The 24,224-nt window shown below is 35.6% G+C and overlaps 1 protein-coding gene and 1 pseudogene across 5 annotated transcripts in view; one reads left to right on the forward strand and one right to left on the reverse strand.

Annotated features, from left to right (window-relative positions):
• Nucleotides 1-24,224, forward strand: part of FGF12 (fibroblast growth factor 12) — a 570,000-nt gene that overhangs the window by 495,966 nt on the left and 49,810 nt on the right. The gene's annotated exons all lie outside the window — the stretch shown is intronic.
• Nucleotides 13,442-13,814, reverse strand: LOC112827833 (transcription initiation factor IIA subunit 2 pseudogene; annotated as a pseudogene).

The raw sequence follows: 24,224 nt of genomic DNA on the forward strand, positions 1-24,224 counted from the left end.
TCATAGTTAGAGACCTGCTAAGAGAGTAGATAGAAATCAACAAGAGTGCTGTAGAGGGGTGTCGTTATTAAATAGTCTTGAATTTCTTGGTTTTTGAGCGCTTTTAAGGTCCATATGACTAGGAGTCAAGCACTTAAGTTTAGGGCCCAGTGCTATGAGTAATGAATAGTGTTGGGGAAAAGAATTCCTATCTCCTCAAAGGTCCTTCTAGCTGGACTAAAAGTCAAATTGATATGAGATAGGTTAATAGGAGAAAATCAAATTTCCATACATATGGGGAATCCACACAGACAAGGAAATTCCAAAAACAGACAAAATAAGGTATATATGTCATTCTGAACTAAGGAGAAGGGGTTAAGGGTCTGGGTTTTCAGAGAAAAGGAATGCTCTTCTCAGGGCCATAAGAAGAGCAGATGTTTGGTAATTAGATGTTTGCCCTACCATACAGATGGGTCACTAGGAGAAAATTTATCTCTGTTAGTAACCTTTATTCTGGAAAAGACCCTCCATTTAGATTCTTCCGTAGAGTTAAAGGAGGGACAAAAGTTTCTCTTGAGCCCACAGGGTCTCAAGTGGCTCCAGCTCAAAATAATCTACACACCAAAGTGGCACATTTTAGAGGGTGCTGTCCTGAACCCCTTCAATAGTAAGTGAAATCTTAATTGAAGAAACAAAACGATTCTGGTGAAGCATTGCCATAAGAACTATGTCAATTATAATGCAAAGGGTTAGCACCTTGTAGTGGTGGAGCGAGGTGAGAAAAACTGCTTAAATTACTTGATGAGGAGTATTAGGCATTCCTCTCCCTTCCTTTCATCACTGGCTCAGGAAGACAGTCTCTGAAATGGAGATTAGTGTGCAGCAGTTTGACTAGAGAGTGAAAGGGACATCAATACCTATCAAAGGGAAGCCAAGAAAGCTGGATTGAGCAGAGGAAGCCATTAGGTTGCAATGAAATTTTGATGGTAAGCCTTAAGTTTTGAAGCTCAAATAACAACTTTGAGCCCTTCTAAGTTGGGGTGAGGAGGATAGGCTTCTATACCTCTATGTTGATCAGTCATTGGTGACTGAAGAGGCTGTGACCTTGGGTGAGGAAACATTCTTCAGCTGACCTTTGGGGAACAGAGCATGAGGCATTTCTGCCAGCAGTGCTCCCAGAGGCTCAGGAGTGAGTCCTCCTTCTTGAAGAGGGGTTTGGCTTGCACATGACAGTGCCCAAAACAACTGTTTTTATATAACTAAAATCAGATGGGCAAATATAATTTATTCAATGAATGATTCTAAAATCAGTCTTTTCCAACCATTCATGTGGTCATAGCTGTCAGTGCTGTTTAGCTTTGTCCTAATGTTCATATTTAAGACAACCATTGGCCACATGACCCAGCTTCAAGATGGATACTCTAATGATGCTTATGATATAACATTTTTAACAAGGTTTAATAAGTCCATTACCAACTCCCTTTCTCTGTGTTGGTTTTCACTCTTGTATAAGTTCCTTAATCATAACACCTAAAAATACTTGGAATACGGGAAAATGTGACCAAACTGTAAGCCAGTCTGTAGTTAGAGTTCTACTGTTATTACAAACATATGTAATGTATGATAATGTTGGCTTTGTGCAGTCATTTCCCTCATTGCAGATCTTCCTTTAGCAAAAATATTTGATAGCACCATCGCTTCTCCCCAAAAGAACATTTGCCAAAAAAAAAAAAGAAGTAAAAACACACCAAGATTTGTGGAAGAAAAGTTATTTTTTTGAAGATTTTATTTATTTATTTGACAGAGAGAGAGAGCACAAGCAGGGGGAGCGGCAGGTAGAGGGAGAGAGAGAAGCAGGCTCCCCAAGGAGCAGGGAGCCTGATGCGGGGCTTGATCCCAGGACCCCAGGATTATGACCTGAGCCGAAGGCAGTTGCTTAACCAACTGAGCCACACAGGCGCCCCAGAAAAGTTATTTTTAATCAGAGATTCACTATTTCCTTTAATTATCATTTTTAGATTTGATTCTGGGTTCTCCCACTTATTAAATATAAAATATTGGGTAAATGTTTTGCCTTTTTGACTCTTAATTTCCTCCTCAGTAAATTGAATGTAACATTGATCTCACATGATTGTTGTGAAGAATAAACAAAAGTAAATTAGTAAATACCTATGAAGCATAATGCATAATCACATAGATGCCTGATTAATGTTACAGCGCCTGTCTCCATTGAAGAAACTGCATCCTGTGGATTGAGAAATGGCCTAATTAAGAGTTTGACAGTTTAGTAATATGCATCATAATGTTTGTAAATTACTTTGACACTTAGGGAGGAAGGTAGCTGTTTAAGGATATGCCACTCCCTTTTCTTGGCTTGGGTTTATCTTGCCCTGGTTCCTTAGGAAGTTCCCCAACCTTGGGCTCAGTTCCCCAAGATGAGGCTGAGCTCAGTCCATCACATGTCCACAGCCACCACAATAATCAGTGGAACTAGAGGTGCCATTGGAATAAATGGATCACAAACATCCAATCTATCCAGAGATACCACAATCACATTAATAGGGGACAGTTTAGTTTCCTCATAAAGCCTCTGGGTAGTCTTTCTATCTGTTGGGCCACAGAGACAGTTCTTGTCGTATTTGTAAATCAATTCTTTGGAACATAAAATTCTACGCTAATAGATACTATAAGTTTTGTAGATAAAGCTGTTCAAATGTTGTAAAACGAGAGCTTGGCTGGACCTATGATCTGGCCTTGCCCCTTTCAAGCTGGGTGGTGTTAGGTAAGTCACTTGACTGATTGAAAACTGTTTCATCATCATGAAAATGGCATAATGATACTTACCTTAAAATTACTTTGCAAATGAAATAAGATAAATATTTATATATGAAGAAATAAAATGAGATGAGCTTTGGCAAAATACAAGAGCTTAATAAATCTTGCTGGGGGATATTCTTATTAGATGTGGAGTTCTAACCATTTAGAAGGTATTCCCTTTTCAAAGGGTGATTCCTCTACTGATTTATGCAGATCTCCTCACTGACTACAAATGCAGTTTCCAAAAAAAAAAGAGTGGGAGGCACACTTTCAGCTCTGGCTCTGTCTTCCTGGGAAAGTTGTGCTTTGAAGAAGAAGGGTGAGTGACAGCCTTTTCTTGCTAAAAGGGTAAAAACATTCTGTGTGGAACCTTCTTCTACAGAACTTTCGACCTTGATTAAGGATTGGCACATCATCTCCTGAGAAGTTATGCTAGAGGAAGAATATGGACAAAGACGCTTTTATCATGGCCCTTCCAGGACCAGTGCCGAACACACAGCTCTGACAAGAGCAGTTGTCAGAGCAGACAGGTCATTCATTTCCATTTTTCTTTATATTACACATCATTGATGGCCAGCCATCTTATTATCCCTACCAAAGCACAAGGACTGGCTTTTGAAATCATTAATAGAAATTGCCAAGTTATCTTTTATTTTCTTTTTCTTTTCTTCTTTTTTTTTTTCCTGAAAGTCCCCATCTATGTGAATTTTTGTGTTGAAGAAAATATGAAAGGAGAGATTATCAGTCTATAGGATGTCACAAAAGGAGGCACATTATTTATGACTTTTAAATGACAAGTCCTGAAACTGCTTTGAGTCCAGGCAGGATAAAAGGGTGGCATTAAATGCAACCTTTGATTTTAATGGTCTCAAGCAGAAACCTTCATTTTGGCTGCGTAAATTGTACTGTAAATTATTGACCCAGTTCCCTGTCTTTTTCAAGCAGTGAGGGAGAAGAGACGGGCAGACAGCAGCACAAACTATTTTTTTGTCACCTACAGTCTTCAAAATAACAAGTTGTTTGAACTTAACCATTATTCTCCCTACACCACTTTTACATAACACATTTAAATGCAATTTTCCTGAAAGCCACTGGCTGAGCTAAATCGAGCCTTGTCATTTTATGGCAAATCCCTTCCCTCCTGCAGCCCTCAGTTTCCACATCTGTAAAATGACAGTTTCCACTCAGTCTACAAGACCAGTGTGTCTGTTTCTGTCTCTCCATCTTATGACCATATAACCTTCCTGTTTTTATTGCCTATGAAAGAATAACTGTTGATCATGACAACAGCCCAGCAACTTACAGCCAAATAGGTGATGCGAGGAGCATCAACTTATCTAAGATCTCAGTATTTAAAGGTAGGCCCTGCTGTGCAAGTCTGTATAAGTGACAGTGTTACAACAGGAAGAAGATGCATTTACAAAATAAGGCAGGCAACACAGAACTTCAATTGCAAATACATGTTGCTCAAGTTGCACAATGGCCTATTTGGGGGAACATCGTAGGCTGTTTAATGTTCCTGTGTATAACGTGGGAGACTTCACTTTGTAGCAAGAGTCTAAACTTTTGTGTTTTCCTCTTTCTTTTAAAATATGCAGCTATGTAGAGTTTATTATGTTCTTTGGAAGGAAAAGAGATTTTGAGTTGTGCCTTTTTTTAAGCATTTAGAAATTACCATGCAGCAGATCGCATACTTTCTTTAGAATTTCTTTGTGAAATAGATTTTGTGGCATCACTAACTCAGCTGGCATTGATTTTGCATGTCCAGAATTGATCTTTCGTCCAAACGACACTCGATCCACTGTCTTCTCCTTTCCAGTTAATGGTAACTCTGCCCTTCCAGTTGGTTAAAAAACAAACCAGAATAAGAGTCCTGAAATCATCCTTAGCACCTCTCTTTTTTCATGGCTCACATATAATCTGTTGGGAGATCCTCATGGCTCTATTTGTTCAAACATAAGCATAATCTTATGACTTCTCACTTTGTCCACATTTCCACTATGATCCAAACCATCAACACTTCTCCTCTGGAGTTGACTAACCTGCTAACTGATCTTCCAGCTTCTACCATTGCCCTGTGGAACCTAATCCAAACAGCAGCCAGAGTATCCTTTCAAAATATATGAGACATCATGGCATCCCTCTGCTTTAAACTCTATAATGTCTCCCCTCTTCACTAAAAAGCAAACATCTTTGCAGTGGCCTTGAAAGGATATGATGCCTCACTATGTTTTTGACTTTATCTCTTTATTGTTTTCCTCTTTGTTTATTTCTCTCCAGCCACCCTGGCCTCATCTCTAGGCTTTGGTCTCATCTATCTTTTTTTTTTTTAAAGATTTTATTTATTTATTAGAGAGAATGAGAGATAGAGAGGACGAGAGGGAAGAGGGTCAGAGGGAGAAGCAGACTCCCCGCCGAGCAGGGAACCCGATGTGGGACTCCATCCTGGGACTCCAGGATCATGACCTGAGCCGAAGGCAGTCGCTTAACCAACTGAGCCACCCAGGCGCCCCAAGGTCTCATCTATCTTGATGAACCTGTGAATCTGCTAAAACTATAGCACCCAACCCCAACATATCCCAACCTTACAGCCAATTACATTTGTAATAGCTCTTACTTATTTTAATATAATAATATTTATTACATTTATTGGCTCCCTTCTACTCTCTGCCAGAATAGAAACTCCATGAGGACAGGTATTTTTATCTCTGCGTTGCTGTACTCTGATATGTAGAACAGTGCTTGGCTCAGAAGCATTGACTAAGCGGTTGTTTGGTTAATTCTATAATAGATACCAAAGTCAAGCGGAAGTGCTGCAATTGTCTTTTGTGTTCAATTTAATAAAGTCCTAGGTGGCTATGCAACTGTCCATTCTTCCATCTGTTTTCTGTGATTATAGTGTTGACTTTACCAGAATTTTATTAACAAGTTAATAATATTAACTTATTGATAAGTTAATATTAATAAGCTCTAAGAAGAGCTGTCTTAGAGCTGTCTCTAAAGCCTCTTGTATTACCAGGTATTTCTATTCTGATATGTGGGAGCATGAACTACTCCCAGCTCCGCACCAAGACTAATTTCTAGTGGTTCTTTTCCTCACCTTGGGTAGTTTCCTCTCATACATATCAGTACCCATCCAAATACTTAGGGGGCTGTGCAGAAATGCAGAGTTTTCCTCTTTCTCTCTGGTACTCTGCCCTGTAGTTATAGACACCTTGGTTCCCTGAACTCCTAGTCTGTTTCCTCAACTCAGTGAGTTTTTGGGCTGTCTGGGTTCTTCCTTTTTGTGCTGCTGCCTAGAAACTTCTTACTGGAGTAACGGTAATGCCCACCATATTTGTTTCCCTTCTCTCAAGGATGGCAGTTGTTCACTGCCTGTTTCTCAATGTCTGAAACCATTGTCTGGTTTTTGGTGTTTAAAACGGTGGAAAGGTAAATCTAATCTCTGTTACTCCAACATGGCCAAAACAGAGGCCCCATGGAAAATTACTGAAGCCACTTCTTGAAGTTATTTTCTTTAAACATAGAAGCATATAAGTGAATCAGGTAATTAATGGAATATAACAATATGACTAATTTTCACATGTACCGAACCTATAAATTATCAGCAGAAAAGCAATAAATTATAAGTCAAACTGTTTGATTTCTAACTTCATCATTTGCAATGGTTTGACTTTGAGCAGGTCACTTTGAATTTTAATTTCAATTTCATCATCTGTTTACATGGGGAATACAAGTCCTGCTGATTTGTCACAAGTTACATCAAGGGTTAAATATGGTCATGTATAGAAAAATTCCTATCTCTAAAATTCTGTACTTATAAAAGGGGATATTCTTATTCTCATTACCATTATCTGTTAAACTAGAAAATTCAGGATAATAGAACATTTCTTCTTAATTCATTTTATGCATGCTTATCCTGATAAGTTATATAGACAGGAATACATTCTATTGTAATATAACGTGCGTCAATTAGGATTAATTTTAGCCTTGATATAATAACAAAAATTCATAATACTAGTGGTTTAAACAAGATAGAAGTTTATTTCTATTACATAAAAGAGGTCCAAAGGTATACAATTTTAACTGGCATAGGATTTTCAGAGGACATTGTAGACGCAGGTTTCTATTTTCCTGTTTTCCACCTCCAGTGATAGCGTTCATCACCTCTGATTCAAGGTGGTTACTGGAATTCTAGCCATTGCATCTACATTTCCATAATGGCAACAGGAAGAAGCAGAGGCTAACAAAATGTTTTCCTACAAGCCAAATTAGCTTATTTTAATCAGCTTTTTTGAGCATCCCATAACATACTTCTATTTACATTCTATTAGCTTGAATTTGGACAGATGACCACATATGGCTACAAGGAAGGTTGGTAAAGGATGATTTTAATTTTTTTCTATAAAGTTCTTATATAACAATATGTATTTTGTTATCAGAGAAGAGAATAAAAGTACATGTTGATAAACAACTTTCAGTTTCTGCCAAATTACTTTTATTTACCAACAAGGAATCTCTGAACTAGTTCAACATGAGGTTCTTTACAAGGCATACTGTATACTGATACTTGATATAAGTGCAACAAGACACTCACAGACAAATAGCCATCAGGATAATTCAAAGAATATTCTGAGGGCATTCCTCAAAGAGATTTCCCAACAATGTTTTGAGTGTCATAGTTGAAATTTATGGGATGCATTCTATAGATTATCATGACACACATTGTCCTCATCTTAGGAAATAACTATTTCTATAAATTATATCTAAACTGTTTTCTAAATCAAATTCTTCTTTTCACTGATACACAGTAACTTCAGAACTATTTCATTTTAATTCCAAGATGATTTTTAGTGAGACTCTTGAAACTGTATCTTTAAGGTTATCTTGACTTTCTCCACCTCTATGTAGTAGCTAATGATCAGTATGGTGATGCCAAAATGCACTAAGACGTTTGCTATTTAAAGGAACTCTGAGATCCTGAAATGAATCCTTTCATAACGCAAGGAATGTGTTAGCAGTGGAAATAATTACCCTGTAATTGATCTGGCCCTAAGTGGGATTTTCCTGTGTTTAGCTATGTGAGTGTGGTTTTCACTGGATGTCCCATAGGCACCTCAACTTCAGCATGTCTAAAATGGTGGCAGGGAGCCCAGGTAGGAGGCTGTTGCTATAAGTTTTGACAGTGGTTTCTCTCCACTCCAATTCATCAGCTACTCTGATGCCAGAGAAATATTTCCTAAAAAACAAATGTACTCATTTCACTGCCCTGCTAAAAGCCTCTGCTGCATCCCGTTGCCTGCTGGATAAATGCCAAGCACTTTAGCAGAGCATTGATGGTCCTTGACATTTTGGCCCCAACTGCTTTTCCAGCAACATCTCCTGCCATTCCCTCCACATACCATATGCGTCAGCCACACTTCACTTCCTACTCTCCAAATATACCAAACATTTCATACTTCTCTTCATTTGCCTTTGGCTATGCCTGAATTGCTCTACGTCCAACACCTTTTCTACCTGAAGAATTTCTCTTTATGCAAGCCTCAGCTCAACTCTCTCTGTTCCAACTTCCCAAAGAAAGTCAATCATCTCTCTCTTTATTTCCATAGCAATCTGCTCCTACTTACATTTTATTGTAATTATCATTATATGTCTGTCTCCACAATTAGACTGTAAGTTTAGGGGCCATAACATAAAAAATTTTTCTGTATGGGGGGGTGGGTAACATCTGGGTGTTTACTAAATCCCAGATACTAGGCACTTTACAAATAATAGATCATTAAATCTGCTAATATAATTATAAGGTATTATAATTATAAAGTGTTATTTCTACTTCTCTGATGAATAAAGGGTTGCTCTAAGATATTAAGAAGCATTCCCATGGTCAATGAAGTTTATAGCCATGGATTTAAATCCATGTATGATGCAAAGGTCTAGATATTTTTTAATTCCTTAATATAACATCCTCCATCCTCAGAATTTAGCACCATGATTGATATCTAATACATGAAAAATGTATGAAATTGGGTTTAGGCTGTCTCCAAAAATCATATTCACCCTCAGAGGATAAGGTTTCCCACCACTGAGGTTACTTAAAGGATGTTCCAGAGTCAGTTTCCAGAGGGGCTTTCCAAGAGTGTTAAGAGCCAGGGCAGAGCTTTAGAGGTAGATGCAGCTGCTGTTTCAATTAAATATGAAACTATTCTTCATTTTCCTCAACAAGTGTTTGTTTCAACAGCAGCAAAGCAGTTTTTTCCAAATGAAAAATAAAACTTAAACATGGGCTCCCCATCCTCTACCCTGTCTCATTAAAATTTTATTTTTCCTTTTGGTAAAGTGTACAGTAAAAGATTAGTGATATTTGATAACGATTTGTGGTATGTTTTGGAAACATTTGTTTATTAGTGCCGGTTAAGGCGGAGTACTGTCAAAAATGGGCGAAAAGACATAAAGAAGTGCATCCATACTTTTTACATAATTGAGTAGTTATAACTTGATGGATATAAACATGAAATTTATGTTTTGTTTTGCTTTGTTCTTCCCATCACTGCTTTTAAATTTACTTTGTTAAATCCCACTTCCCTACTTCTTAATGCCATGCAGGGTAGAATCTGTGATTTTTCCAACCACTTGGTTTACTTTAGAATAAGCCTCTAATCTCATGTCTGGTTTCAGTTTATGGCCCTCCTCCTTTGGAAACTAAAACTAAGTTCCTTAACTTGTGGAGTGGTGGAAAAGAGGGTTTCCTATGGTAACTTCTCATACCTATTCTGGGGCCAGAGCCTCTGGTTTTTCAGGGAATGGGAAAAGGATAGGGAAGGCAAAGATCTCCTTAAGACTAAATACATGTAGATCATGGAGTGGTGTCCATGGCATTGCTTTGAACTAGCCTGGTTCTGTCTGCTGAAAGGACTACAGCTGGGGCATGGTCTCCATATAAGCCCTATCATGGTTTCCTTGGTGTAATGTTCAATTTCCTGGAATGCTGTACTGCTGAGGACTCTCTCAGAGAGATAGCTATGTCTCTGATTGACCCCATCAATGGTACACGATAGTAACAACTTCTCTGGGTGATGCATTCAATTCTTTGCCCACAGCCAGCTGGGCCTTTAGGATGTAAAACCAGGGAGATTCCAGGGTCTCTTTCTCTGTCCTCTAAGGGATCTAGAGCCTGGCATGGAGTGGTGTCACTTCCATCTTCTTCCCTTGCACACCACACCACTGCAAGGCCTCCTCAATGATCTATTTTAGCAGACTATCTGATTTTCAAGTCTCTAAATTAGAAATGAGCATCATTTTCTATATTCTCATAGACCTAAACTTCAGGTGACACAAATCACATTCTGCTGAGGTCTCTTTAATCCCTCCCTGCTATTAGGACAGAAATACTTATTTGCGCAATTTAGCAGGCATCCAGTCAGAAAATAAGATGGCAGTCTCTCCTTGGCAGGAACTCAAATTTTAGTAATGATAACTTGGACTCTTCCTCATTTGGCTTTGGGAGAGATATTCTTCTTCTCCTAACCCACAAGATGGGAAGGGAATTAATGATTGTCTTCATGAATGAACCCTTCATTCCTCAAAGGCCTATGTCTAAGAAAACCTTCTCTTATCACTAATTCTTTTCTTTTATTAAAAGGGAGGAAGGGGTGAGGTGATGATTGGTGGTAGTAATTGGTGGTAATTCTTTTCTCTTTCTCAGTAAGCACTATAAAGGGTGTATGTATGTATCATTGCACTATCGTACAAAGTATTTGCACCGCCCTAAAAATCCTCTGTGCTCTCCCTGTTCATTTCTCCCCACTCTCAATCCCTGGCAACCACTGGTCTTTCTACTGTCTCCATAGTTTTGCCTTTTCCAGAATGTTATGTACTTGGAACCATATAGTATGTAGCCTTTTCAAATTGGTTTCTTTCACTTGGTAATATACAGTTAAGGCTCCTCTATTTCTTTTCATGGCTTGATGGCTCATTTAATTTTGGTCCTAAATAATATTTCATTGTTTGGATGTACCACAGTTTATTTATCCATTCACCTCCTGAAGGGCATCTTGATCGCTCCCAATTTTGGCAATTATGAATAAAGCTGCTATAAACATCCAAGTACAAGATTTTTTTGTGGACATAACTTTCCAACTTCTTTGGGTAAATACCAAGGAGTATGATTGTTGGGTTGTATGCAAAGGGTATACTTAGTTTAGTTAGAAATCACCCAACTATCCTCCAAAGTGGCTGTTCCACCTGCAATATATGAAAATTCCTGTTGCTCTACATCCTTGTCAGCATTTGGTGTTGTCAGTGTTCCAGGTTTTGGCCATTCCAGTGTTCCTGGTTGTGTAGTGGCATCTTATGGTGTTTTAATTTATATTTCCCTGATGACATATGATGTGGAGCATCTTTTATATGCTTATTTGCCATGTATATATCTTGTCTGGTGAGTTATCTGTTAAGGTCTTTGGCCCATTTTTAAATCAGTTGTTGAATTTTAAGAATTCTTTGTTTACTTTGGATCATGGTCCTTTATAAGATAATGTCTTCTGCGCAATATTTTTTTTCCCAGTTTGTGGCTTGTCTTCTCATTCTCTAGACATCGTCTTGCACAGACCAGAGTTTTTAATTTTAATGAAGTCCAGCTTATCCATTATTTCTTCATGGATCATGCCTTTGTTGTTTGTTATGCTAAAAAGTCAGTGCCATAACCAAGGTCATTTAGATTTTCTCCTATGGTATCTTCTAGAGTTTTTAATTGTGTATTTTACTTTTAGATCTGTGATACATTTTGAGTCAATCTTTATGAAGAATGTAAGCTCTGTTTCTAGACTCAGCTTTTTGCATGTGGTTGGCCAATTGTTCCAGCACCATTTGTTGAAGAGCCTGTCTTTGCTCCACTCTATTACTTTTGTTCCTTTGTCAAAGATTAGTTGACTGTGTATGTGGGGTTCTATTTCTGGGCTCTCTGTCCAGTTTCATTGATCTAGTTGTCTATTCTTTCACCAGTACCACACTTGCTTGATTACTGTAGCTTTACAGTAAGTCTTGAAGTTGGGTAGTGTCAGCCTATCAACTTTGTTCTTCAATATTAGCAAGTATCTTTTTGCTCAAAGAAGATGAGCAAGAAGTTGGCTGATCTGGGTCTTTTACCTCTCCATATAAACTTTAGAATCATCTTATCAATATCCATTAAATACCTTGCTGGGGTTTTGATTGGGATTGCATTGAATCTATACATTAATTTGGAAAGAACTAACGACAGTATTGAGTTTCCTCTATGAACATGGAATATCTGTTCATTTATTTAGTCTGTCTTTGATTTTGTCCATCAGTTTTATAGCTTTCCTCATGTAGATCTTGTATATATTTTGTTAGATTTATACCTAAGCATTTCATGGGGGGGCTAATATAAATAGTATTGTTTTTTAAAAATTTTCCCTCACAGACATTTAATCCAAACATAATAACTTTATCACTTCCATTTCTACTTTTTTCACATTCATATGCCCACTTTTTGTTTCTGGTTTTTTTTTGAACAGGCCTATAAATTTGCTGTTCATAAGTATAGTTTTACTATGATGACTGCACTTTAAAGTGATGTGTAAACTATAATCATTCCTATGCGTATTCACTGTTTATTTTTGGTTTCTTTTTGTCTTATAGTCTCTACTCATTTCCTAAGTTACTTAGATAAATATTTCCCACCACTCTCTTCAGTGAAATGATGTCATACATCTGTAATACAGTTAGATTCTTTTAAAAGTTGTTTTTATTAAGTTTATATCCCCTTGACCCCTTTCGTCCACCCCCCACACCCCATCTCTGGCAACAACCAATCTGTTCTCTGTGTCTATGAGCTTGTTTGGTTTTTTTGTTTGTTTGTTTGTCTGTTTTGGTTTTGTTTTGCTTTTTAGATTCCATATATAATAAGAGAGAGAAGATAGTATTTGTTGTTCTCTGACTTATTTCAATTAGCATAATGCCCTTGAGGTCCATCTATTTTATCACCGTTGGCAAGATTTCATTTTTTATGGATGAATAATATTCCATTGTATATATACCTCAATTTCTTTATCCGTTTATCCATCTATTGTAATTGTATTACAATTGTAATTGGCTGTTGTAAATACTGCTGCAGTGAACATGGAGGTGCATATATCTCCTCAAGTTAGTGTTTTCATTTTCTTCAGCTAAATACCAAAAGTGGGATTTGCTAGATCATATAGTAGTTCTATTTTTAATTTTTTGAGGAACCTTAAAATTGTTTTCCATTGTGGCTGCACCAATTTACATTTCTATCAACAGTACACAAGGGTTTCCTTTTCTCCACATCATTACCAATGGTTGTTATTTCTTTTTTAATAAGAGACTTTCTTTTTTTTTTTGAGTTTTAAAATGAGTTTATTCAAGAATGTTCTTAGGAAGGCAACAATGTTTGTTATTAAAAAAACTTATGTTTCTTCATGCTGAAAAGGTAATATAAGAGGCTAGAGTTATAAGCTTCTTTCTATTGGAATTCTGATAGTATATATAACACAGTGTCGTCATTTCTGCAATGCCAGAATAAATTAAAAAAAAAGTCTCTTCTATGCTTCTCTTCAAAAAAGCGATGAATAATAACAGAAGATGGCATAAAAAAGCCATTTTTTTCAATTCATTCTGTAGTATTGGAGCCAATATTTTTACCATCACAGGCTACAATTTTCACTTTATCCACTTTAATAAGTTCTGTCACCTCTCTGAATTCAACATCCCATTCAATACAAAAATCCACACATTATCGCAGAATCTGTATGTATTTAGAGAGCCCCTGAAATTGACTCTGTTCCTGACCCTCTGTGCCAATGCTGAATTTATAGCTTTATCAAACTGAAGTAGAACTTGAAGGGCAAGTTGGGGGGTGATCTGTTGAGACTGTATGAGCTCATCAAGGCTCTCCTGGAGACTGTTTCCCAAAGTGGTGTTTCTGTATAACTGATATGCCATGGCTTAGGAGGAAGAAATTGTTTTTCTTATTCAGGCTTGCATTGATGTTCTGTGGGGAAGGCGCTTCCCACCGCGGAGCGGACCAATAAGAAACTTTCTAATAAGTATGAGGTGTTATCATTGTGCTTTTGATTAGCTTCCACCTAATGATTAATGATGTTGAGCATCTTTTTATGTATTTGTTGGCCATCTATATGTCTTTTTTAAAAAAATATCTATTCAGATCTTCTGCCCATTTTTAAATTAGATTGTTTGTTCTTTTGATCTTGAGTTACATGAGTTATTTATGTATTTTAGCCCCTTATCAGATATGTGATTTGCAAATATTTTTCTCATTTATTAGGTTAAATTTTGTTTTATTGATTATTTCCTTTGCTGTGAAGAAACTTTTTGGTATGATGTAGTTCCAATTATTTATTTGGATTTTCTTGCTTTTCCTTTTGATTCAAAAAATCATTGTCAAGGCCTATGTCAGGGGGTATACCATCTATGTTTTCTTCTAGGAGTTTTATGGTTTCAGGTCTTACATTCAAATCTTTAATCCATTTTGAGTTAATTTTTGTATTTGGTATAAGATAGTGGTCAAGTTTCATTCTTTTGCAGGTGGCTATCCAATTTTCCCAACACCATGATTGAAGAGACTGTCTTTTTTCCGTTGTATATTCTTGGCTCTATTGTAAATTAAATGACCATATATATTGATTGGTTTACTTCTGGGCTGTCTGTTCTCTTCCATTGATCTCTCTATGTATTTGTTTTTAATGCCAATATCATGCTATTTTAATTACTATATCTTTGTAATATAGTTTGAAAACAGGGAGCATGATGCCTCCAGGTTTGTTCTTCCTTCTCAAGATTGCTTTTTCTTTTCAGGGATTTTTGTTGTTGTTTGTTTGTTTGTTTTTGTAATTCCATACAGATTTTATGATTATTTGTTCTATTTCTTGGAAAAATACCACTGGAATTTTGATAGGAATTGTGCTGAATCTGTAGATTGCTTTGAGTAGTATGGACATTTAACAATATTATTTTCTCTAATCCATGAGTACAGAATATCTTTCCATTTATTTATTTCTTCTTCAGTTTCTTTTGTAATGTCTTACAGTTTTCCAAGTACAGTCCTTTCACCTGCTTGGTTAAATTTATTTCTAGGTGTTTTATTCTTTTTGATATAATTATAGATGAGATTATTTTATTTCTCTTTGTCAAGGTTCATAATTAGTGTATAAAAACACAACATATTTTCATGTATTGACTTTGTATCTTGAGACTTTACTGAGTTTACTATGCTCAGCTTTTTTATGCGGTCTTTAGGGTTTTCTATATATAATATCATGTAATCTGCAAATAGTGAAAATTTTACTTCTTTCTTTCAAATTTGGATACTTTTTTTTTCTTGACTAATTTCTCCAACTAAGATTTCCAATACTATGTTGAATAGAAGTAGTGAGAGTGGTCATCCTTGTCTTATTCCTGATCTTAGAGGAAAGGCTTTCAGCTTTTCATCATTGAGTATGATGTTAGCTATGAGCTTGTCACATATAACCTTTTTTATCTTGAGATATATTCCTTCTCTACCCACTTTTTTTTATAAATGGATGTTGAATTTTGTTAAATACTTTTTCCATATCTGTTGAGATGATCATATGATTTTTAATCTTCATTTTATTATTGTAGTGTATCATCACAGTGACTAAATTACAGATGTTGAACGATCCTTGCATCCCTAGAATAAATCCACTTGATCATGATGTATTTTATGTAATAATGTATTTTAAATTCAGTTTGCTAATAGTCTGTTGAAGATTTGTACATCTACTTCATTGGATTTTAATGTTCTTTTCTTGTGGTATCCTTGTCTGGTATTGGTATCAGAGTATTGCTGACCTTATAACATGAATTTGGAAGAATTCTCTCCTATTTTTTGGAAGAGTTTGGAAGTATTAGTATTAATTTTTCTTTAAATGTTTGGTAGAAGTCACTAATGAAGCTATCTGGCCCTGAACTTGTGTTTGTTGGGAGGTTTTTGATTACTGATTCAATCTCCTTACTAGTAATTGGTCTTTTCCAGTTTTCTATTTCATTATGATTCAGTTGTGGTAGGTTGTATGCTCCTAGGAATTTATCCACTTTTTCTTGACTGTCTGATTCATTGGCGTATAATTGTTCACAATAGTCTCTTACAGTCCTTTGTATTTCTGTGGTATCAGTTGTAACATCTCTTTAATATTTTCTTTTATTTAGTTAAATCCTCTTTTTCTCTTGGTGGTCTAGGTAAAAGCTTATCAATTTTGTTTATCTTTTTAAAGAACCAACTCCGTTCCATTGATCTTCTTTATTGTCTTTTTAGACTCTATTTCATCTATTTCTGCTCTAATCTTTGTTATTAACTTTTTTCTACTAGCTTTGAGCTCCATTTGTTCTTTTTCTAGTTCCTTGAGATGTAAAGTTAAGTTATTCGGAATTTATCTTCTTTTTTTTTAAGATTTTATTTATTTATTTGACAGAGAGAGAGAGAGAGAGACAGTGAGAGAGGGATCACAAGCAGGGGGAGTGGGAGATGGAGAAGCAGGCTTCCCGCTGAGCAGGGATCCTGATGCGGGGCTTGATCCCAGGACCCTGGGATCATGACCTGAGCCGAAGGCGGACACTTAAGGACTGAGCCACCCAGGCACCCCTGGAACTTATCTTATTTCTTGAGATAGACATTTATCACTATGACCTTTCCTCTTAGAACTGCTTTTGCTGCACCCCACAAATTTTGGCATACTATAGTTCCATTTTTATTTGTCTCAAGGTATATTTTTTAATTTCTCTTTTGATTTCTTCTTGGCCCATTGGTTGTTCATTAGTGTGGTGTTCAATTACCATATATTTGTAAATTTTCCAGTTTTCTTTGTTTAATTGATTTCTAGTTTCATACCATTGTGGTAAAAAATGATGAGTGATATGATTTCAATCCTCTTAAACTTATTAAGACTTGTTTTGTGGCCTAACATATGATATATCCTGGAAAATGTTCCACATTCTCTTAAAAGAATGTATATTCTATTGCTTTTGGATGCAATGCTCTGTATGTATCTGTTAAGTCATCTGATCTAACATGTTGTTTAATGCTAATGTTTCCTTAATTGATTTTCTGCCTGGATGATTTATTCATTGATGTAGGTAGGATATTAAAATCTCCTACTATTATTGTATTGCTGTCTATTTCTCCCTTTAAGGCTGTTAATATTTACTTTATATATGTAGGTGCTTCTATGTTGGGAACATAAATATTTATAAATGTTATATCCTCTTGTTGCTTGGCCCCTTTGTTATGTAATGCCCATCTTTGTCTCTTATTATGGTCTCTGTTTTATGGTCTGTTTTATCTGACATAAGTATAGTTACTCTAGCCTTCTTTTGGTTTCCTCTTGTATGGAATATCTTTTCTATCCCTTCACTTTTTATGTGTACTTACATTTAAAGTGAGTCTCTTGCAGGCAGCATATAGGGTGGTCTTATTTTTATTTATTCATTTAAACACTCTATGACTTTTGGTTAGAGAAATTATATTTACATTTAAGGTAATTATCAATAAGTGTGTACTTATTGCCACTTTGGTAATTGTTTACTGACTGTTTCTGTTGTTCTATGTTCCTTTCTTTTTCTCTTGTTCTCTTCCTTTGTGATTTGATGACTTTCTTTAGTGGTATGCTTACATTCCTATTTCTTTCTTTTTTGTGTATTTAATGTAGATTTTTGTTTTGTGGTTACCATGACACTTACATATACCAACTTATAACAGTCTATTTTAAGTTGATAACAACTGAAGCTTGATTCCATTGTTACTCTCCTCTCCATGTTTTGTGTTTTTGATATCACATTTTACTTGTGTATTCCTTAACTAATTATTGTAATCATAGATATTTTTACTAAATTTGTCTTTTAAAACTCATACTAGCTTTTTTTAAAACTTTTTTTTAAGATTTTATTTATTCATTTGAGACACAGAGGTACAGAGAGAGAGAGAGAGAACATGAGCAGGGGGAGAGGCAGAGGGAGAAGGAGAAGCAGGCTCCCCACTGAGCCAGGAGCCCTATGTGGGGCTCGATCCCAGGACCCTGGGATCATGACCTGAGCAGAAGGCAGATGCTTAACCATCTGAACCACCCAGGCACCTCGAAACTCATACTAGCTATATAAATGATTATTCCACTACGTTTACTATATATTTGTCTTTCCAGTGAGGTTTATTCTTTCATATGTTTTCTTGTTAGCAACTAATGTCCTTTTTTTTGACTTAAAGAAGTCCCTTTAACATTTTTTGTAAGGCCAATTTAGTGGTAATGTATTTTTAGTTTAAAATTATACTTATTCATTGCTGGTAAATAGGAAAGCAATAGGTTTTTTGTATTTTTTATTAAAGATTTTATTTATTTATTTGAGAGAGAGCATGAGTGGGGGAAGGGGCAGAGGGAGGGAATGAGGGAAAAGCAGACTCCCCACTGAGCAGGAGCCCAACACGGGGCTCCATCCCAGGACCCTGAGATCATGACCTGAGCAGACGCTTTACCAACTGAGCCACCCAGGTGCTCCTCTTTTGGATTTTCTACATAGACAATCAGGTCATCTGAGAAAAAGATAGTTTTATTTCTTCCTTCCCATTCTGTATACATTTTCTTTCCTTTTCCTGTCTTACTGTATTAGCTAGTACTTCCAGTAGGATGTCAAAAAGGAGTAGTGAGAAGAGACATCCTTGCCCTTTCTTAGTGAGAAAGCTTTGAGTTTCTTACTGTTAAGTATGACGTTAGCTGTGGAGTTCTTGTAGATATTTTTTTTTTATCTAAACAGAAATTTCAAGTTTTAAAAATTTTGGACAATTATGTTAGCTTCAATTACTTGGATATTTGCTATCGTGTAGAGAAAGCACCCATGACTTTCCAAACCCTGTCATCAAAACTCTATTTAGGTCTTTCTTCTGTTTCTTTCATTAGAGCCACAGAGCCAATCTCTGTTCTTGTGAACAAAGCTATCTTGTCAAACCCTATGTACCTTCTCTTGTGATTTGTTCTATCTTACATCCTCTTTATATCTGATCTTTTGTGTGTGTGTATCTTACATTTCTTTCAAGGACTCAGCTCAAATGCCACTGCACTTGAGACATTCTCAAATATCCTGAAATAGTTATGAATTGATCTGTCTTAAGTTACTACATACTTAACAGTTTATTAGTGGCTACAGTTTACAAGAAATAATTTTATTCATTTAGGGGAATGTAGAGTTAATTAAAACATGGCTCGTGTTTTCATGGCTTCTGGTATGTTTAAAAATGTCCTGCATATGCTGAGCATTGTGTGGGGGTTTTGTTTGTTGTGCGTTTATTTTTTAGAATTTATTTTATTGGTCTATAAAATAAAGGATAATTGAATGCTCAAACCAATTTTATACCAATTATTATATGAGGATTTACAGAGACTCATGCTATATGACATGAAGGTATAGACATTAAAAATGTTCAAAATTCATTTGAATTTGTTAATTATAAAATTTCTAATGGGAGCAGGTTTTGTGAGGTGATATATTGACTTTACCTCTAATTTTACCAATATGTACTAGAAACCCAAGGGCCAATACAGAGAACCCTCAGTAATAAAGCTCTTTATGCTTCCACATAGGAAACATCTTTGATTTATCTACTTTTATCATCTAAATAAAATAAATGAAGAAATTTGACAGCACAGATAATTCAAAGCCAATGTGATTATTGACATTTAAGGAATATCCATATGTAAGAGGTTATTAGAAATAGAATTTTTAAAAGAATGTATTTTTAATAACCATCATTAGATTTATTCTTGGCACATAGAAGAAAATAATACCTTTCCAGAGATTCTAAGTGTATATTTCATATCTAAAAGTCAATGTACATGAACATGAGGCTATTATTAAAGAAAGTCATTAATTATTGTTCTGCTTGTTCTTCTATTGTGAAGAATATTCATTCATTTGCTCTCTCTGACTGACAGGCAGTAATGACTCCAGTAAGTTAATGAGACAAGTTAAATAAATATGATTTTGAGTTAATATTAGTGTAAACATGATTTTAATGAGTTTTTATGCTAATAGAGTTTCCCTATTGATGGGTCAATGTTGGTGTTATGCATAGAGGGATGAATATAACACTGAGTTCCAGACCCAACTCTGCAGCTTACCAGATCTGTGGCCAGAGTTGAGTTATATCAGCTCTCTAATTAGACCTTAGTCTCTGTGCTTCCACCATGATGTTGTGGTGAGGATCAAATGAAGTAACAGACATTGGCATTGCATTTTTGAAAGAGAAAAGTGTTATTTAAATTCACGAATATAAAATTTATAAATCTGTAGAGTAGGTTTATTTTGATGACTCACATTTTCTTTTTTAGCTTTGTTTTTGCTCCCTTTCATCCTATCTCCATTCCAGTTGTTGTTTTTCCATTTCCATTCACCCAATCGTACAGCAGATATTATTGGCCATCTGTTACATGTCAAACCCTACAGTAAGCTCTGCATAGTTCCTTGAGACCTACTGGCTCTTTATTTCATTCCTTAAGGACTCAAGTGTTAACTAGCTACCTTGGTAAATAAATATATACTGACCGCCTTTATTCACAATTAACAGAGTGTGTGAGGCTTTCTAGGACTGTGACACTTATTTTGAAAGTTTTGTATGCTTTATTAGCTTTTTTTGCCTGGCTGTCAAAAATATTTTACCATCCATTAATATACTCAGGTAGCCTACCCACTCTTTATCTACACAAAAACCTGGTTCTTCTGGTTCTCATAGGAGTCTGCTACTGATCTTCTGATTACTAATAGAAAACATCAAGTCTTTCTGACATCAAAAAACTTGAGCACAGGCCTATCAAGACAATTAAATTCATGGTGCTCTAAAGAGTCTGGGTATAATCTTGTTGCCCTGCATTCCCTATCTCACTTTAATGGCCATGACAGTGGGATGCTATGTTTGGTCCAGGATCATATAGCATATTACCGGTAGACTTAAATCCATCTAACCAAGCATTCATTGACACTGTAATCTTCGTTTGTGAGGTTTTGATAATTGCTGGCATGTGAACATGCTACAACAATTAATGTATACATAAGGGGAAAATAATTGGGAAATATATTTGGCCTTCTGTGTTTAAGTTTCTTTTTTAATTAACGTCTAGCATGTAAATCTCTTGGGTCTGGTATTTTTCTGGGTTAAACTGGAAAAGAAACAGTAGTACATAGCAAACATTTTCATTCCTGCTTGATTAGCATTCTCGTTTTCATTATGATTTTAACATCTTTATGTTCTAAAACATGAGTAATTTCTGTTGCTTTCTTGATTGGTTTCTTTAGAACTACTGTTTCCTACAGTCAGGAAACAAACCTTTCATCTCTAGGAAATTGACTTGATAATCCCTCAGCCAGTATATGTGTGTGACTGGCCTTTGACCTATGGATCATTCTGGTTACCAACCAAGAAAATATCTTCATTACATCTGGATTGGGATGGTGTTATTCCTGAGCATAAGAATACATAATACAATTATTTTCATCTTTACTGTTTTCACTGAAAGGAAAAGGGCATAGTTAGATCTCACAAACAAGTAGACTATCTTTTTTTCTTCATCTTTCCAGATTGACAAGGAATATTGTTTATTGTGTCTTATAATAGCCACCTACAAGATTTCACTTTTCTCAAATGGCCAAATGATTCCCCTTTATTCCTAAACTTCATGTACTGACTCTCAAAGCAATCACTGCTTAGATGGGCTATCTATATCGATGGTATGCTTCTGATGGAAGATGACATACATCTGACCTCTTTCTGCTGGCTTCAGAAAGCTATTTGGTATTTTTAGACAGTGCTTTTTTTTTTTAATCTTAATGACTCTCCCCTCCCCCTCCGAAAAAAACCCCACTTTCCCAAATATAGAAGATATCTGATCTGATCTATGTCTAATAAGAAATGTTAGCCTTAGATGAAATGTAAGGTGGATAAATAGAACAAAGTTTGGCAGGAGTACAATTGTGTGCCTTCATTACTCAGTTTTCCTTTTCAACCTTGTTAGCATTGCATTTTAGGCTCATAACCTCCTACACCTAAAACAGATCTTATAGATTATTTTGTTCCTTTTTATCTCTTACCCCATTGTACAGATGAAGTAAGTGAGGCCAAGAGAGGTGAAGTAACATCTTATCATTTATAGTTTACAATTTTAAAATTTAAAAAATTATTGTTACTGACTCCATCTGTTTCCCATTTGTTCACATATTTTGCACATATTTTCCTTGGTACTGTGCTGGGATGAGCTTAAATAGCTTACTACTTAAGTTGATTCTAATTTATCTAAAAAACACATGCATAAAATTTTCCAGATGGAAAGCTTATATAAGTTAGAAATAGCCTGTTAATTAACTATTACTCGAAATGAAGAAACTACCTTAAAAGGTAAGAAGATTTGTGCCACTGAGAGTGCCCAAAGAGGGACTGAGTAAATCAATATGAAATTTCTCTTTGAGAATAAACACTAGCATGTTGATCATATTTATCTCTTCATTGTAAAGAATTAGGATTTCTCAGAAACATCCCTCACGTGTTTCTACATGGCTGGCTAGTTGAGTAAAGATATTGGTTATTATAAGGTTGAGGAATTTAGGGACCATCAGATTTAAAAGCTGATTTTTAAAGCTTTTATTATATCCCCAATATCTGAATTGCCAACCTAGTTTTTCTTTCCAACATCCTTAGCACCCCAGTTTAGACTCATTGGCTCTTATACCCACACAGCTATTAGAGGTTATCTTGTCGCCTCCTGTCACCCACTTTACAGATGATATAAATGAGGTCCTGGAAGGTAACATCTCAACCTTTACAAATTTAATAAGCATTAGTACTGATTTTTTTCCCATTGGTTCAGCAATTTCCAGTATCATTCTAAGGTGCAATTTCATTTTTATTCAGGTTACAGTTTAGAGAATAAATATTAATTAAATAAAGTAATGAAAAAATATATTGTCAGTTTTAAAGGCCATTAATTCCCTAATGGCCATCAATGAACACTTCACTTGTAATTAGGTGCTTGAAAACATTTTGGTCTTAAAAGAGTTGAGCGTTCTCTCCTAATCTTATCTATGTGTTTAATATGCTTAGCATGTCTTTTTACCATAATGCAAATGCTCAGCTCTTTGTCTTTGGAATTGATTCATTTTTCTGAATTATCTCTGGGTTCTTCATCGTATTCACTATTTGTAACAAAGCTGTAGAATTGACAACACATAAGTAGATATGAGATCTAAGGTGGTTTTTTTTTTTTTTTAAGTAGCTTTGTAGGTTGACATTCAGAACCCCCTGAAGAAATTTATAAAAGACATAATCTTCCTTCCTGTGAATACTGTGAATACCTTCACCATGCTGTCCCGATTGGTCAGTCTGGAACTGTGAGGGTCCCTCGGACAGTAAAGAAAATTATAGTTTTCCATCCACATTTTGCTAATAAGTCCCTTATGATCTCTGTGGTGCTTACCTGAGGGTATTTTATAAAACTTGGCAAGAAAGGAAATATAACAGAGAAGCCCTTCTCTTTAAATGATGTTACATTCAGTATTAAATTCCATGTAATTAGCGCTTAGTTTCATCCCCAGCATAAAAAACCCCAGCTGAATATTAAACATTTTTAAAGATTGGTAAAGGAAAACCCATGATAAATATTTAAAATTGATTGCCTGATCCTGAGGTTAATAGCGACTGTCCATAATGTTTTATGTAGGTACTGAGAAGAATGTAGAATTACAAACAAAAAATGTCACTAAAAATACATTTTTCTTTCATACTAGCACTTTCTAGAAAGATTTATAGAGAATTGCACATGTACTTTCAAAGTAGAGACTGTGCTTGGCCAATCATAGCAACCAATAAGAGTGATTCATTATTATTATTTTCAGACAATTAGTTTCAAGGGAAATATTTTCAAAAGTTACCTTTCCTTATATTTCTAGTAATTGTACCTCTTATCAAGCAAACACGGAAATCCCAAAAACCTCTTATCTAATCTCTGTTAAGTCAGAGTCCACTCAATAGATACTGAGTTTTCCCTAAGTCTTTGCCCACTGTCATAGGAAAGTATTATTTTCTGTCACTGGTGCTTATGTTATTGCAAAACGGACACTTGTCTTTGCAAATATGGCCTCTGTAAAATGAATTCATAATTTTACTCTGTATGTTTGTGTTGAAGAAAGAGTGCTTGAAACTGTCAAATTATAACAGAAAACTAAATAGGCTCAAAAGGAGAAAAAGAATGTTATAAAATGCTGTCAAGTCCACTTTGATGGTTCACCACCACTGTGATGGTTCACATGCCATTCTTGAAGGAAAATAAAAAATGTGCAGCCTAGAGTATTTCAGTTATTAATTCCATATTTGACATGCTTAATCGCCA

The sequence above is a fragment of the Callorhinus ursinus genome, unplaced genomic scaffold (genome assembly GCF_003265705.2).
Source record: "Callorhinus ursinus isolate GAN/ISIS: 27379988/994484 unplaced genomic scaffold, GSC_fseal_2.0 scaffold1, whole genome shotgun sequence".
Classification (NCBI taxonomy): Eukaryota; Metazoa; Chordata; class Mammalia; order Carnivora; family Otariidae; genus Callorhinus; species Callorhinus ursinus.